Here is a 15,118-nt window from a genome sequence, read left to right on the forward strand (position 1 = left end):
GCGGGGTGGAGAGGCTCGGGCTAGTGACGAAGAGGCAGCGGGACGATGAAGCCGGTGAGGACGAGGCAGTGACACAGGCGACAGTGAGGATGAGGCGATAGTGCATGTGACGTTGACGACGATGTGGCGGCGAAAAGGCGCTAGGGGTGGCCACAGATCTAGCGCGACACCCGGGTGGCAGCGAAGGTGTTGCAATGGGATGGAGCGGCCGTTTGGGGTGGTGGCAGTGGAGGGGATCGAGAGAGGAGAGAAAGAGGGGAGAGATTGGAACAAGAGAGAGTGCGTGCGAGTGAGAGAGGTAGATAAGAGATTTGAGGCTCGACCACGCGATTTTGGACCGGCACACATTACTTGTGGCGTGAATAGGTGACCCCCACACCACCGATACTTTTTATTTTAAAATTTTATTACTATATGTGGACTATTTTTTAATTTTATTTAGTGCAATTTGGTGTCTATTTTTTTATTTGTTATTATTTAGGCTCATTTTTTTTCTTTAGTGTTATTCATGCTCATTCTTGTAGTCTATTTTTTTAGTGTTATTTACTCACTTCTGTACTCTATTTTTTCATAAGTGTTTGTTGGGGAACGTAGCATGCAATTTCAAAACATTTCCTACGATCACGCAAGAACTATCTAGGAGATGCATAGCGACGAGAGGGGAGAGTGTGACCACGTACCCTCGTAGACCGAAAGTGGAAGTGTTAGATTAACGCGATTGATGTAGTTGAACGTCTTCACGATTCAACCGATCCAAGTACCGAACGTACGGCACCTCCGTGTTCAGCACACGCTCAGCTCGATGGCGTCACTCGAACTCTTGATCCAGTAGAGGGTTGAGGGAGAGTTCCGTCAGCACAACGGCGTGGCAACGGTGTTGGTGATGTGATCCGCGCAGGGCTTCGCCTAAGCACTACGACGCTATGACCGGAGGAGTTAAACTGTGGAGGGGGCACCGCACATGGCTAAGAGAAATCTTGGTATGCCTTTGGGGTGCCCCCCCCCCCCCGCCCTTGTATATAAAGGAGGGGGCAGGAGGCTGGCGGCCAGGAGGGGCGCGCCAAGGGGGAGTCCTACTTGGACTCCCAGTCCAAGTAGGATTCGCCCCCCCCCCCTTTTCCTTTCTCCACCGGGGGGAAAAGGAAGGAGAGGGAGAGGGAAAGGGGGGCGCCGCCCCCTCCCCCTAGTCCAAGCCAGACTGCCATGGGGGGACGACCACCCCTTGTGGCCCTCCTCTCTCTCCAGTAAGGCCCACTAAGGCCCATTATTTCCCCGGGGGGTTCCGGTAACCCCTCGGTACTCCGGTAAAATACCCGAATCACTCGGAACCATTCTGATGTCTGAATATAAACTTCCAATATATGAATCGTTACCTCTCGACCATTTCGAGACTCCGCGTCATTTCCATGATCTCAGTCGGGACTCTGAACAAACTTCGGTCACCAAAACACATAACTCATAATACAAATCGTCATCGAACGTTAAGCGTGCGGACCCTACGGGTTCGAGAACTATGTAGACATGACCGAGACACATCTCCGGTCAATAACCAATATGGATGCTCATATTGGTTCCTACATATTCTACGAAGATCTTTATCGGTCAAACCGCATAACAACATACGACATTCCCTTTGTCATTGGTATGTTACTTGCCCTTCGATCGTCGGTTTCATCATACCTAGTTTAATCTCGTTACCGGCAAGTCTCTTTACTCGTTCTGTAATGCATCATCCCGCAACTAACTCATTAGTCACATTGCTTGCAAGGCTTATAGTGATGTGCATTACCAAGAGGGCCCAGAGATACCTCTCCGGTACACGGAGTGACAAATCCTAATCTCGATCTATGCCAACTCAACAAACACCTTCGGAGACACCTGTAGAGCATCTTTATGATCACCCAATTACGTTGTGACGTTTGATAGCACAAAAGGTGTTCCTCCGGTATTCAGGAGTTGCATAATCTCATAGTCATAGGAATATGTATAAGTCATGAACAAAGCAATAGCAATAAAACTAACAATCATAATGCTAAGCTAACGGATGGGTCTTGTCCATCACAATTCTCTAATGATGTGATCTCGTTCATCAACTGGCAACACATGTCTATGGTCAGGAAACTTAACCATCTTTGATTAATGAGCTAGTCAAGTAGAGGCATACTAGGGACACTCTATTTTGTCTATGTATTCACACATGTACTAAGTTTCTGGTTAATACAATTCTAGCATGAATAATAAACATTTATCATGATATAAGAAAATATAAATAACAACTTTATTATTGCCTCTAGAGCATATTTCCTTCAGTCTCCCACTTGCACTAGAGTTAATAATGTAGATTACATAGTAATGATTCCAACACCCATGAAGTCTTGATGCTGCTCATGTTTTGCTCGTGGAAGAGGCTTAGTCACCGAGTCTGCAACATTCAGATCTGTATGTATTTTGCAAATCTTTATGTCTCCCTCCTTGACTTGATCGCGGATGGAATTGAGCGTCTCTTGATGTGTTTGGTTCTCTTGTGAAATCTGGATTCCTTCGCCAAGGCAATTGCTCCAGTATTGTCACAAAAGATTTTCATTGGACCCGATGCACTAGGTATTACACCTAGATCGGATATGAACTCCTTCATCCAGACTCCTTCATTTGCTGCTTCTGAAGCATCTATATACTCCGCTTCACACGTAGATCCCGCCACGACGCTCTGTTTGGAACTGCACCAACTAACAGCTCCACCATTCAATATAAATATGTATCTGGTTTGTGACTTAGAGTCATCTGGATCAGTGCCAAAGCTTGCATCGACGTAACCATTTACGACAAGCTCTTTGTCACCTCCATAAACGAGAAACATATACTTAGTCCTTTTCAGGTATTTCAGGATGTTCTTGAACGCTGTCCAGTGATCCACTCCTGGATTACTTTGGTACCTCCCTGTTAAACTTTTAGCAAGGCACACATCAGGTCTGGTACACAGCATTGCGTACATGATAGAACCTATGGCTGAGGCATAGGGAATGACTTTCATTTTCTCTCTATCTTTTGAAGTGGTCGGGCATTGAGTCTGACTCAACTTCACACCTTGTAACACAGGCAAGAACCCTTTCTTTGACTAATCCACTTTTGAACTTATTCAAAACTTTATCAGGGTATGTGCTTTGTGAAAGTCCAATTAAGCGTCTTGATCTATCTCTATAGATCTTGATGCCCAATATATAAGCAGCTTCATCGAGGTCTTTCATTGAAAAATTCGTATTCAAGTATCCTTTTATGCTATCCAGAAATTATGTATTATTTCCAATCAACAATATGTCATCCACATATAATATTAGAAATGCTACAGAGCTCCCACTCACTTTCTTGTAAATACAGTCTTCCCCAAAAGTCCGTATAAAACCATATGTGTTGATCACACTATCAAAGCGTATATTCCAACTCCGAGAGGCTTGCACCAGCCCATAAATGGATCGCTGGAGCTTGCACACTTTGTTAGCACCTTTAGGATCGACAAAACCTTCTGGTTGTATCATATACAACTCTTCTTTAAGATATCCATTTGCCAAATTTCATAATCATAAAATGCGGCAATTGCTAACATGATTCGGACAGACTTAAGCATCGCTACGGGTATGAAGGTCTCATCGTAGTCAACTCCTTGAACTTGTCAAAAACCTTTCGCAACAAGTCGAGCTTTGTAGACAATAACATTACCGTCAACGTCAGTCTTCTTCTTGAAGATCCATTTGTTCTCTATGGCTTGCCGATCATCGGGCAAGTCAACCAAAGTCCACACTTTGTTCTCATACATGGATCCCATCTCAGATTTCATGGCCTCAAGCCATTTTGTGGAATCTGGGCTCATCATCGCTTCCTCATAGTTCGTAGGTTCGTCATGGTCTAGTAACATGACTTCTAGAACAGGATTACCGTACCACTCTGGTGCGGACCGTACTCTGCTTGACCTACGAGGTTCGGTAGTAACTTGATCTGAAGTTTCATGATCATCATCATTAACTTCCTCACTAATTGGTGTAGGAATCACTGGAACTGATTTCTGTGATGAACTACTTTCCAATTCGGGAGAAGGTACAATTACCTCATCAAGTTCTACTTTCCTCCCACTCACTTCTTTCGAGAGAAACTCCTTCTCTAGAAAGGATCCATTTTTAGCAATGAATATCTTGCCTTTGGATCTGTGGTAGAAGGTGTACCCAACAGTTTCCTTTGGGTATCCTATGAAGAAACATTTTTCCGATTTGGTTTTGAGCTTATCAGGTTGAAGCTTTTTCACATAAGCATCGCAGCCCCAAACTTTAAGAAACGACAGCTTAGGTTTCTTGCTAAACCACAGTTCATATGGTGTCGTCTCAACGGATTTAGATGGTGCCCTATTTAACGTGAATGCAGCCGTCTCTAAAGCATAACCCCAAAACGATAGCGGTAAATCGGTAAGAGACATCATAGATCGCACCATATCTAATAAAGTACGGTTACAAAGTTCAGACACACCATTACGCTGTGGTGTTCCAGGTGGCGTGAGTTGCGAAACTATTCCACATTGTTTCAAATGAAGACCAAAATCATAATTCAAATATTCACCTCCACGGTCAGATTGTAGAAACTTCATTTTCTTGTTACGATGATTTTCCACCTCACTCTGAAATTCTTTGAACTTTTCAAATGTTTCAGACTTATGTTTCATTAAGTAGATATACCCATATCTTCTCAAATCATCTATGAAGGTCAGAAAATAACGATACCCGCCGCGAGCCTCAACACTCATCGGACCGCATACATCGGTATGTATTATTTCCAATAAGTCAATTGCTCGCTCCATTGTTCCGGAGAACGGAGTCTTAGTCATCTTGCCATGAGGCAGGGTTCGCAAGCATCAAGTGATTCATAATCAAGTGATTCCAAAAGCCCGTCAGCATGGAGTTTCTTCATGCGCTATACACCAATATGACCTAAACGACAGTGCCACAAATAAGTTGCACTATCATTATTAACTTTGCATCTTTTGGCTTCAATATTATTAATATGTGTATCACTACAATCGAGATTCAACAAAAATAGACCACTCATCAAGGGTGCATGACCATAAAAGATATTACTCATGTAAATAGAACAACCATTATTATCTGATTTAAATGAATAACCGTCTTGCATCAAATAGGATCCAGATATAATTATCATGCTCAACGCTGGCACCAAATAACAATTATTTAGGTCTAAAACTAATCCCGAAGGTAGATGTAGAGGTAGCGGTGCCGACGGCGATCACATCGACTTTGGAACCATTTCCCACACGCATCGTCACCTCGTCCTTAGCCAATCTCTGTTTAATCCGTAGCCCCTGTTTTGCGTTGCAAATATGAGCAACAGAACCAGTATCAAATACCAGGCACTGCTACGAGCATTAGTAAGGTACACATCAATAACATGTATATCAAATATACCTTTCACTTTGCCATCCTTCCAGTGGGCAGTCCCTTTCCAGTAGAAGCACTCAGTTTCAGGCTTAGGTCCAGACTTGGGCTTCTTCCCTTGAGCAACAACTTGCTTGCTGTTCTTCTTAAAGTTCCCCTTCTTCCCTTTGCCCTTTTTCTTGAAACTAGTGGTCTTGTTAACCATCAACACTTGATGCTCCTTCTTGATTTCTACCTCCGCAGCCTTTAGCATCGCGAAGAGCTCGGGAATTGTCTTTTCCATCCCTTGCATATTATAGTTCATCACGAAGCCTTTATAGCTTGGTGGCAGTGATTGAAGAACTCTGTCAATGACACTATCATCAGGAAGATTAACTCCCAGCTAAGTCAAGTGGTTATGGTACCCAGACATTCTGAGTATGTGTTCACTGACTGAACTATTCTCCTCCATCTTGCAGCTATAGAACTTGTTGGAGACTTCGTATCTCTCAACTCGGGCATTTGCTTGAAATGTTAACTTCAACTTCTGGAACATCTCATATGCTCCATGACGTTCAAAACGTCTTTGAAGTCCCGATTCTAAGCCGTAAAGCATGGCACACTGAACTATCGAGTAGTCATCAGCTTTGCTCTGCCAGACGTTCATAACGTCCGGAGTTGCTCCTGCAGCGGGTCTTGCACCTAGCGGTGCTTCTAGGACGTAATTATTCTGTGCAGCAATGAGGATAACCCTGAAGTTACGGACCCAGTCCGTGTAGTTGCTACCATTATCTTTCAACTTAGCTTTCTCTAGGAACGCATTATAATTCAAGGGAATGGTAGCACGGGCCATTGATCTACAACAACATAGATATGCAAAAACTGTCAGGTACTAAGTTCATGATAAATTAAAGTTCAATTAATCATATTACTAAAGAACTCCCACTTAGATAGACATCCCTCTAGTCATCTAAATGATCACGTGAACCATATTGACTAAACCATGTCCGATCATCACGTGAGATGGAGTAGTTTTCAATGGTGAACACCACTATGTTGATCATATCTACTATATGATTCACGTTCTACCTTTCGGTATCAGTGTTCCGAGGCCATATCTGCATATGCTAGGCTCGTCAAGTTTAACCCGAGTATTTGCTACCTCTTGAGCACTGCTTTGGTTTTCCCTTGAAGAGGAAAGGGTGATGCAGTAAAGTAGCATAAGTATTTCCCTCAGTTTTTGAGAACCAAGGTATCAATCCAGTAGGAGGCCATGCTCAAGTCCCACGCACCTACACAAACAAATAAAAACCTCGCAACCAACGCAATAAAGGGGTTGTCAATCCCTTCACAGTCACTTACGAAAGTGAGATCTGATAGATATGGTAAGATAATATTTTTGGTATTTTTATAATAAAGATGCAAAGTAAAATAAAAGGAAATAAAAATAGCTAAGTGTTAAAAGATTAATATGATGGAAAATAGACCCAGGGGCCATAGGTTTCACTAGTGGCTTCTCTCAAGAGCATAAGTATTACGGTGGGTGAACAAATTACTGTTGAGCAATTGATAGAATTGAGCATAGTTATGAAAATATCTAGGTATGATCATGTACGTAGGCATCACGTCCGCGACAAGTAGACCGACTCCTTCCTGCATCTACTACTATTACTCCACACATCGACTGCTATCCAGCATGCATCTAGAGTATTAAGTTCAAAAGAACAGAGTAACGCTTTAAGTAAGATGACATGATGTAGAGGGATAAACTCATGCAATATGATATAAACCCCATCTTGTTATCCTCGATGGCAACAATACAATACGTGCCTTGCTGCCCCTACTATCACTGGGAAAGGACACCGCAAGATTGAACCCAAATCTAAGCACTTCTCCCATTGCAAGAAAGATCAATCTAGTAGGCCAAACCAAACTGATAATTCGAAGAGACTTGCAAAGATAACCAATCATACATAAAAGAATTCAGAGGAGATTCAAATATTGTTCATAGATAAACTTGATCATAAATCCACAATTCATCGGTCTCAACAAACACACTGCAAAAGAAGATTACATCGAATAGATCTCCACAAGAGAGGGGGAGAACTTTGTATTGAGATCCAAAAAGAGAGAAGAAGCCATCTAGCTAATAACTATGGACCCGAAGGTCTGAGGTAAACTACTCACACATCATCGGAGAGACTATGGTGTTGATGTAGAAGCCCTCCGTGATCAATGCCCCCTCCGGCAGGACGCCGGAAAAGGCCCCAAGATGGGATCTCACGGGTACAAAATGTTGCGGCGGTGGAATTAGGTTTTCATGGATGCCTCTGTTGGTTTGGGGGTACGTAGGTATATATAGGAGGAAGAAGTACGTCGGTGGACCAACGTGGGCCCCACGAGGGTGGAGGGCGTGCCTAGGGGGGTAGGCGCGCCCCCTATCTCATGCCCTCCTGGTTGCTTTCTTGACGTAGGGTCCAACTCCTCTGGATCACGATTGTTCCGAAAATCACGTTCCCGAAGGTTTCATTCCGTTTGGACTCCGTTTGATATTCTTTTTCTGCGAAACTCTGAAATAGGCAAAAAACAGCAATTTGGGCTGGGCCTCCGGTTAATAGGTTAGTCCCAAAAATGATATAAAAATGTATAACAAATCCCATTAATCATCCAAAACAGAATATAATATAGCATGAAGCAATAAAAAATTATAGATACGTTGGAGACGTATCAAGCATCCCTAAGCTTAATTCCTGCTTGTCCTCGAGTAGGTAAATGATAAAAACAGAATTTTTGATGCGGAATGCTACTTGGCATAATTTTTTAATGTAACCCTCTTAATTGTGGTATGAATATTCAGATCCGAAAGATTCAAGATAAAAGTATAATATTGACATAAAAGCAATAATACTTCAAGCATACTAACTAAGCAATTATGTCTTCTCGAAATAACATGGCCAAAGAAAGTTCATCCCTACAAAATCATATAGTTTAGTCATGCTCCATCTTCGTTACACAAGAATGCTCTCATCATGCACAAGCCCAATGACAAGCCAAGCAATTGTTTCATACTTTAGTAATCTCAAACTTTTTCAACCTTCACGCAATACATGAGCGTGAGCCATGGATATAGCACTATGGGTGGAATAGAATATAATGATGGGGGTTATGTGGAGAAGACAAAAAAGGAGAAAGTCTCACATCAACGCGGCTAATCAACAGGCTATGGAGATGCCCATCGATTGATGTTAATGCGAGGAGTAGGGATTGCCATGCAATGGATGCACTAGAGCTATAAATGCATGAAAGCTCAACAAAAGAAACTAAGTGGGTGTGCATCCAACTTGCTTGCTCACGAAGACCTAGGGCATTTGAGGAAGCCCATTGTTGGAATATACAAGCCAAGTTCTATAATGAAAAATTCCCACTAGTATATGAAAGTGACAAAACAAGAGACTCTCTATCATGAAAATCATGGTGCTACTTTGAAGCACAAGTGTGAAAAAAAAGGATAGTAGCATTGTCCCTTTTTATTTTCTTTTTTTTGGGCCTTTTTTTGGCCTTTTTTGGGAAAATGCTCTATGAATGATGATCATCACACTTCTATTTATTTACAACTCAATGATTACAACTCGATACTGGAACAAAGTATGACTCTATATGAATGCCTCCGGCGGTATACCGGGATAGGCAATGAATCAAGAGTGACATGTATGAAAATTATGAACAGTGGCTTTGCCACAAATACGATATCAACTACATGATCATGCAAAGCAATATGACAATGATGAACGTGTCATGATAAACGAAACGATGGAAAGTTGCGTGGCAATATATCTCGGAATGGCTATGGGAATGCCATAATAGGTAGGTATGGTGGCTGTTTTGAGGAAGAATAAGGAGGTTTATGTGTGATAGAGCGTATCATATCACGGGGTTTGGATGCACCGGCGAAGTTTGCACCAACTCTCAATGTGAGAAAGGGCAATGCACGGTACCGAAGAGGCTAGCAATGATGGACAGGTAAGATGCGTATAATCCATGGACTAAACATTAGTCATAAAGAACTCACATACTTATTGCAAAAATCTACAAGTCATCAAAAACCAAGCACTATGTGCATGCTCCTAGGGGGATAGATTGGTAGGAAAAGACCATCGCTCGTCCCCGACCGCCACTCATAAGACAATCAAAGAACACCTCATGTTTCAAATTTGTTACATAACGTTTACCATTCGTGCATGCTACGGGACTTGCAAACTTCAACACAAGTATTTCTCAATTTCACAACTACTCAACTAGCACAACTTTAATATCACTACCTCCATATCTCAAAACAATCATCAAGCATCAAACTTCTCTTAGTATTCAGCACACTCATAAGAAAGGTTTTTTTTACTAGTCTTAAATACTTAGTATATTAGGATTAATTTTCCTACTTAAGCAAATTACCATGTTGTTTAAGACTCTCAAAATAATATAAGTGAAGCATGAGAGAATAATAGTTTCTATAAAACAAATCCACCGTCGTGCTCTAAAAGATATAAGTGAAGCACTAGAGCAAAAACTATATAGCTCAAAAGATATAAGTGAAGCACATAGAGTATTCTAACAAATTCCGAATCATGCGTGTCTCTCTCAAAAGTTGTGTACATCAAAGATGATTGTGGTAAACTAAAAAGCAAAGACTCAAATCATACAAGACGCTCCAAGCAAAACACATATCATGTGGAATATAGCTCCAAGTAAAGTTACCGATGGAAGTAGACGAAAGAGGGGATGCCTTCCGGGGCATCCCCAAGCTTTGGATTTTTGGTGTCCTTAGATTATCTTGGGGTGCCATGGGCATCCCCAAGCTTAGGATCTTGCCACTCCTTGTTCCATAATCCATCAAATCTTTTACCCAAAACTTGAAAACTTCACAACACAAAACTTAACAGAAAATCTCGTGAGCTCCGTTAGCGAAAGAAAACAAAACACCCCTTCAAGGTACTGTAGTGAACTCATTCTTTATTTATATTGGTGTTAAACCTACTTTATTCCAACTTCTCTATGGTTTATAAACTATTTTACCAGCCATAGATTCATCAAAATAAGCAAACAACACACGAAAAACAGAATCTGTCAAAAACAGAACAGTTTGTAGTAATCTGTAACTAAGTATTTCCCTCAGTTTTTTAGAACCAAGGTATCAATCCAGTCGAAGGCCACGCTCAAGTCCCTCGCACCTACACAAACAAATAAAAACCTCGCAACCAACGCAATAAAGGGGTTGTCAATCCCTTCACAGTCACTTACGAAAGTGAGATCTGATAGATATGATAAGATAATATTTTTGGTATTTTTATAATAAAGATGCAAAGTAAAATAAAAGGAAATAAAAATAGCTAAGTGTTGGAAGATTAATATGATGGAAAATAGACCCGGGGGCCATAGGTTTCACTAGTGGCTTCTCTCAAGAGCATAAGTATTACAGTGGGTGAACAAATTACTGTTGAGCAGTTGATAGAATTGAGCATAGTTATGAGAATATCTAGGTATGATCATGTATATAGGCATCACGTCCACGACAAGTAGACCGACTCCTGCATGCATCTACTACTATTACTCCACACATCGACCGCTATCCAGCATGCATCTAGAGTATTAAGTTCAAAAGAACAGAGTAACGCTTTAAGTAAGATGACATGATGTAGAGGGATAAACTCATGCAATATGATATAAACCCCATCTTGTTATCCTCGATGGCAACAATACAATACGTGCCTTGCTGCCCCTACTGTCACTGGGAAAGGACACCGCAAGATTGAACCCAAAGCTAAGCACTTCTCCCATGGCAAGAAAGATCAATCTAGTAGGCCAAACCAAACTGATAATTCGAAAAGACTTGCAAAGATAACCAATCATACATAAAAGAATTCAGAGGAGATTCAGATATTGTTCATAAATAAACTTGATCATAAACCCACAATTCATCGGTCTCAACAAACACACCGCAAAAGAAGATTACATCGAATAGATCTCCACAAGAGAGGGGGAGAACTTTGTATTGAGATCCAAAAAGAGAGAAGAAGCCATCTAGCTAATAACTATGGACCCGAAGGTCTGAGGTAAACTACTCACACATCATCTGAGAGGCTATGGTGTTGATGTAGAAGCCCTCCGTGATCAATGCCCCGTCCGGCAGGATGCCGGAAAAGGCCCCAAGATGGGATCTCATGGATACAGAAGGTTGCGGCGGTGGAATTAGGTTTTCGTGGATGCCTCTGTTGGTTTGCGGGTACGTAGGTATATATAGGAGGAAGAAGTACGTCGGTGGAGCAACGTGGGCCCCACGATGGTGGAGGGCGCGCCTAGGGGGGTAGGCGCGCCCCCCTACCTCGTGCCCTCCTGGTTGTTTTCTTGACGTAGGGTCCAAGTCCTCTGGATCACGTTTGTTCCGAAAATCACGTTCCCGGAGGTTTCATTCCGTTTGGACTTTGTTTGATATTCTTTTTCTACGAAACTCTAAAATAGGAAAAAAAACAGCAATTTGGGCTGGGCCTCCGGTTAATAGGTTAGTCCCAAAAATAATATAAAAGTGTACAACAAAGCCCATTAATCATCCAAAACAGAATATAATATAGCATGAAGCAATCAAAAATTATAGATACGTTGGAGACGTATCAGTATTCTGCACATGCAAAACTGGCTTGCACCCGTCGTATGTGAACTTAGAGCTTATCATACCTGATCATCACGTGGTGTCTCGGCACGACGAACTGTAGCAACGGTGCTTACTCAGGGAGAACACTTATACCTTGAAATTTAGTGAGGGATCATCTTATAATGCTACCGCCGTACTAAGCAAAATAGATGAATAAAGGATAAACATCACATGCAATCAAAATATGTGACATGATATGGCCATCATCATCTTGTGCCTTTGATCTCCATCTCCAAAGCACCGTCATGATCTCCATCGTCACCGGCTTGACACCTTGATCTCAATCGTAGCATCGTTGTCGTCTCACCAACTATTGCTTCTACGACTATCGTTGCCGCTTAGTGATAAAGTAAAGCAATTACATGGTGATTGCATTTCATACAATAAAGCGACAACCATAATGCTCCTGCCAGTTGTCGATAACTTCTACAAAACATGATCATCTCATACAACAATTTATATCTCATCACGTCTTGACTATATCACATCACAACATGCCCTACAAAAACAAGTTAGACGTCCTCTACTTTGTTGTTGCAAGTTTACGTGGCTACTACGGGCTTCTAGCAAGAATAGTTCTTACCTACGCATCAAAACCACAACGATTTTCCATCAAGTGTGTTGTTTTAACCTTCAACAAGGACCGGCCGTAGTCAAACTCGATTCAACTAAAGTTGGAGAAACAGACACCCGCCAGCTGATACGTCCATTTTGCATCATGCTTTTATATCGATATTTATTGCATTATGGGCTGTTATTACACATTATGTCACAATACTTATGTCTATTCTCTCTTATTTTACAAGGTTTACATAAGGAGGGAGAATGCCGGCAGCTGGAATTCTGGGTTGGAAAAGGAGCAAATATTAGAGACCTATTCTGCACAACTCCAAAAGTCCTGAAACTCCACGAAAGTTATTTTTGGAAATAATAAAAAATATTGAGCGGAAGAAATATGTCAGGGGGGCCACCACCTGTCCACGAGGATGGGGGCGCGCCCTACCCCCTGGGCGCGCCCCCTGCCTCGTGGGCCCCCTGTTGGCCCTTCGGTGGCCATCTTCTGCTATATGAAGTCTTTTGTCCGAAGAAAAATCATAAGCATGCTTTCGGGACGAGACTCCGCCGCCACGAGGCGGAACCAATCTAGGGCTCCGGCAGAGCTGTTCTGCCGGGGACACTTCCCTCCGGGAGGGGGAAATCATCGCCATCGCCATCACCAACACTCCTCTCATCGGGAGAGGGCAATCTCCATCAACATCTTCACCAGCACCATCTCCTCTCAAACCCTAGTTCATCTCTTGTATCCAATTCTTGTCTCCAAGTCTGGGATTGGTACCTGTAGGTTGCTAGTAGTGTTGAGTACTCCTTGTAGTTGATGCTAGTTGGTTTATTTGGTGGAAGATCATATGTTCAGATCCTTTATTCATATTAATACCCCTCTGCTTATGAACATGAATATGCTTTGTGAGTAGTTACGTTTGTTCCTGAGGACATGGGAGAAGTCTTGTTATTAGTAGTCATGTGAATTTGGTATTCGTTCGATATTTTGATGAGATGTATGTTGTCTATCCTCTAGTGGTGTTATGTGAACGTCGACTACATGACACTTCACCATTATTTGGGCCTAGAGGAAGGCATTGGGAAGTAATAAGTAGATGATGGGTTGCTAGAGTGACAGAAGCTTAAACCCTAGTTTATGCGTTGCTTCGTAAGGGGCTGATTTGGATCCATATGTTTCATGCTATGGTTAGGTTTACCTTAATACTTTTGTTGTAGTTGCGGATGCTTGCAATAGAGTTTAATCATAAGTGGGATGCTTGTTCAAGTAAGAACAGCACCCAAGCACCGGTCCACCCACATATCAAATTATCAAAGTACCGAACGCGAATCATATGAACGTGATGAAAACTAGCTTGACGATAATTCCCATGTGTCCTCGGGAGCGCTTTTCTCTATATAAGAGTTTGTCCAGGCTTGTCCTTTGCTACAAAAAGGATTGGGCCACCTTGCTGCACTTTATTTACTTTTGTTGCTTGTTGCTCGTTACAACTTATCTTATCACAAAACTATCTGTTACCTACAATTTCAGTGCTTGCAGAAAATACCTTGCTGAAAACCGCTTATCATTTCCTTCTGCTCCTCGTTGGGTTCGACACTCTTACTTATCGAAAGGACTACGATAGATCCCCTATACTTGTGGGTCATCAAGACTCTTTTCTGGCGCCGTTGCCGGGGAGTGAAGCGCCTTTGGTAGGTGGAATTTGGTAAGGAAAAATTTATATAGTGTGCTAAAATTTACTGTCACTTGTTACTATGGAAAGTAATCCTCTGAGGGGCTTGTTCGGGGTATCTTCACCCCGACCAGTAGAGCAAAGAGTTGCTCCTCAACCTACTGAACCTACTGAAGATGAAAATGTTTACTTTGAAATTCCTTCGGGTATGTTAGAAAAACTGCTAGCTAATCCTTTTGTAGGAGATGGAACAAAGCATCCTGATGAGCACCTAATATATGTGGATGAAGTTTGTGGATTATTTAAGCCTGCAAGTGTGCCCGGTGATGTTATTAAGAAGAAGGTCTTCCCTTTATCTTTGAAGGGAGATGCATTGACTTGGTATATGCTATGTGATGATACGGGGTCATGGAACTACAAACAATTGAAATTGGAATTTCATCAGAAGTTTTATCCTATGCATCTTGTTCATCGTGATCGCAATTATATATATAATTTTTGGCCTCGTGAAGGAGAAAGCATCGCTCAAGCTTGGGGGAGGCTTAAATCAATGTTATATTCATGCCCCAATCATGAGCTCCCAAGAGAAATAATTATTCAAAGTTTTTATGCTCGGCTTTCTGATAACAATCGCACCATGCTCGATACTTCTTGTGCTGGCTCTTTTATGATGAAGACTATTGAATTCAAATGGGATTTATTGGAATGAATTAAACGCAACTCTGAAGATTGGGATCTCGACGAAGGTAAGGAGTCAGGTATGACGCCTAACT

The sequence above is a fragment of the Triticum aestivum genome, chromosome 2D (genome assembly GCF_018294505.1).
Source record: "Triticum aestivum cultivar Chinese Spring chromosome 2D, IWGSC CS RefSeq v2.1, whole genome shotgun sequence".
Classification (NCBI taxonomy): domain Eukaryota; kingdom Viridiplantae; phylum Streptophyta; class Magnoliopsida; order Poales; family Poaceae; genus Triticum; species Triticum aestivum.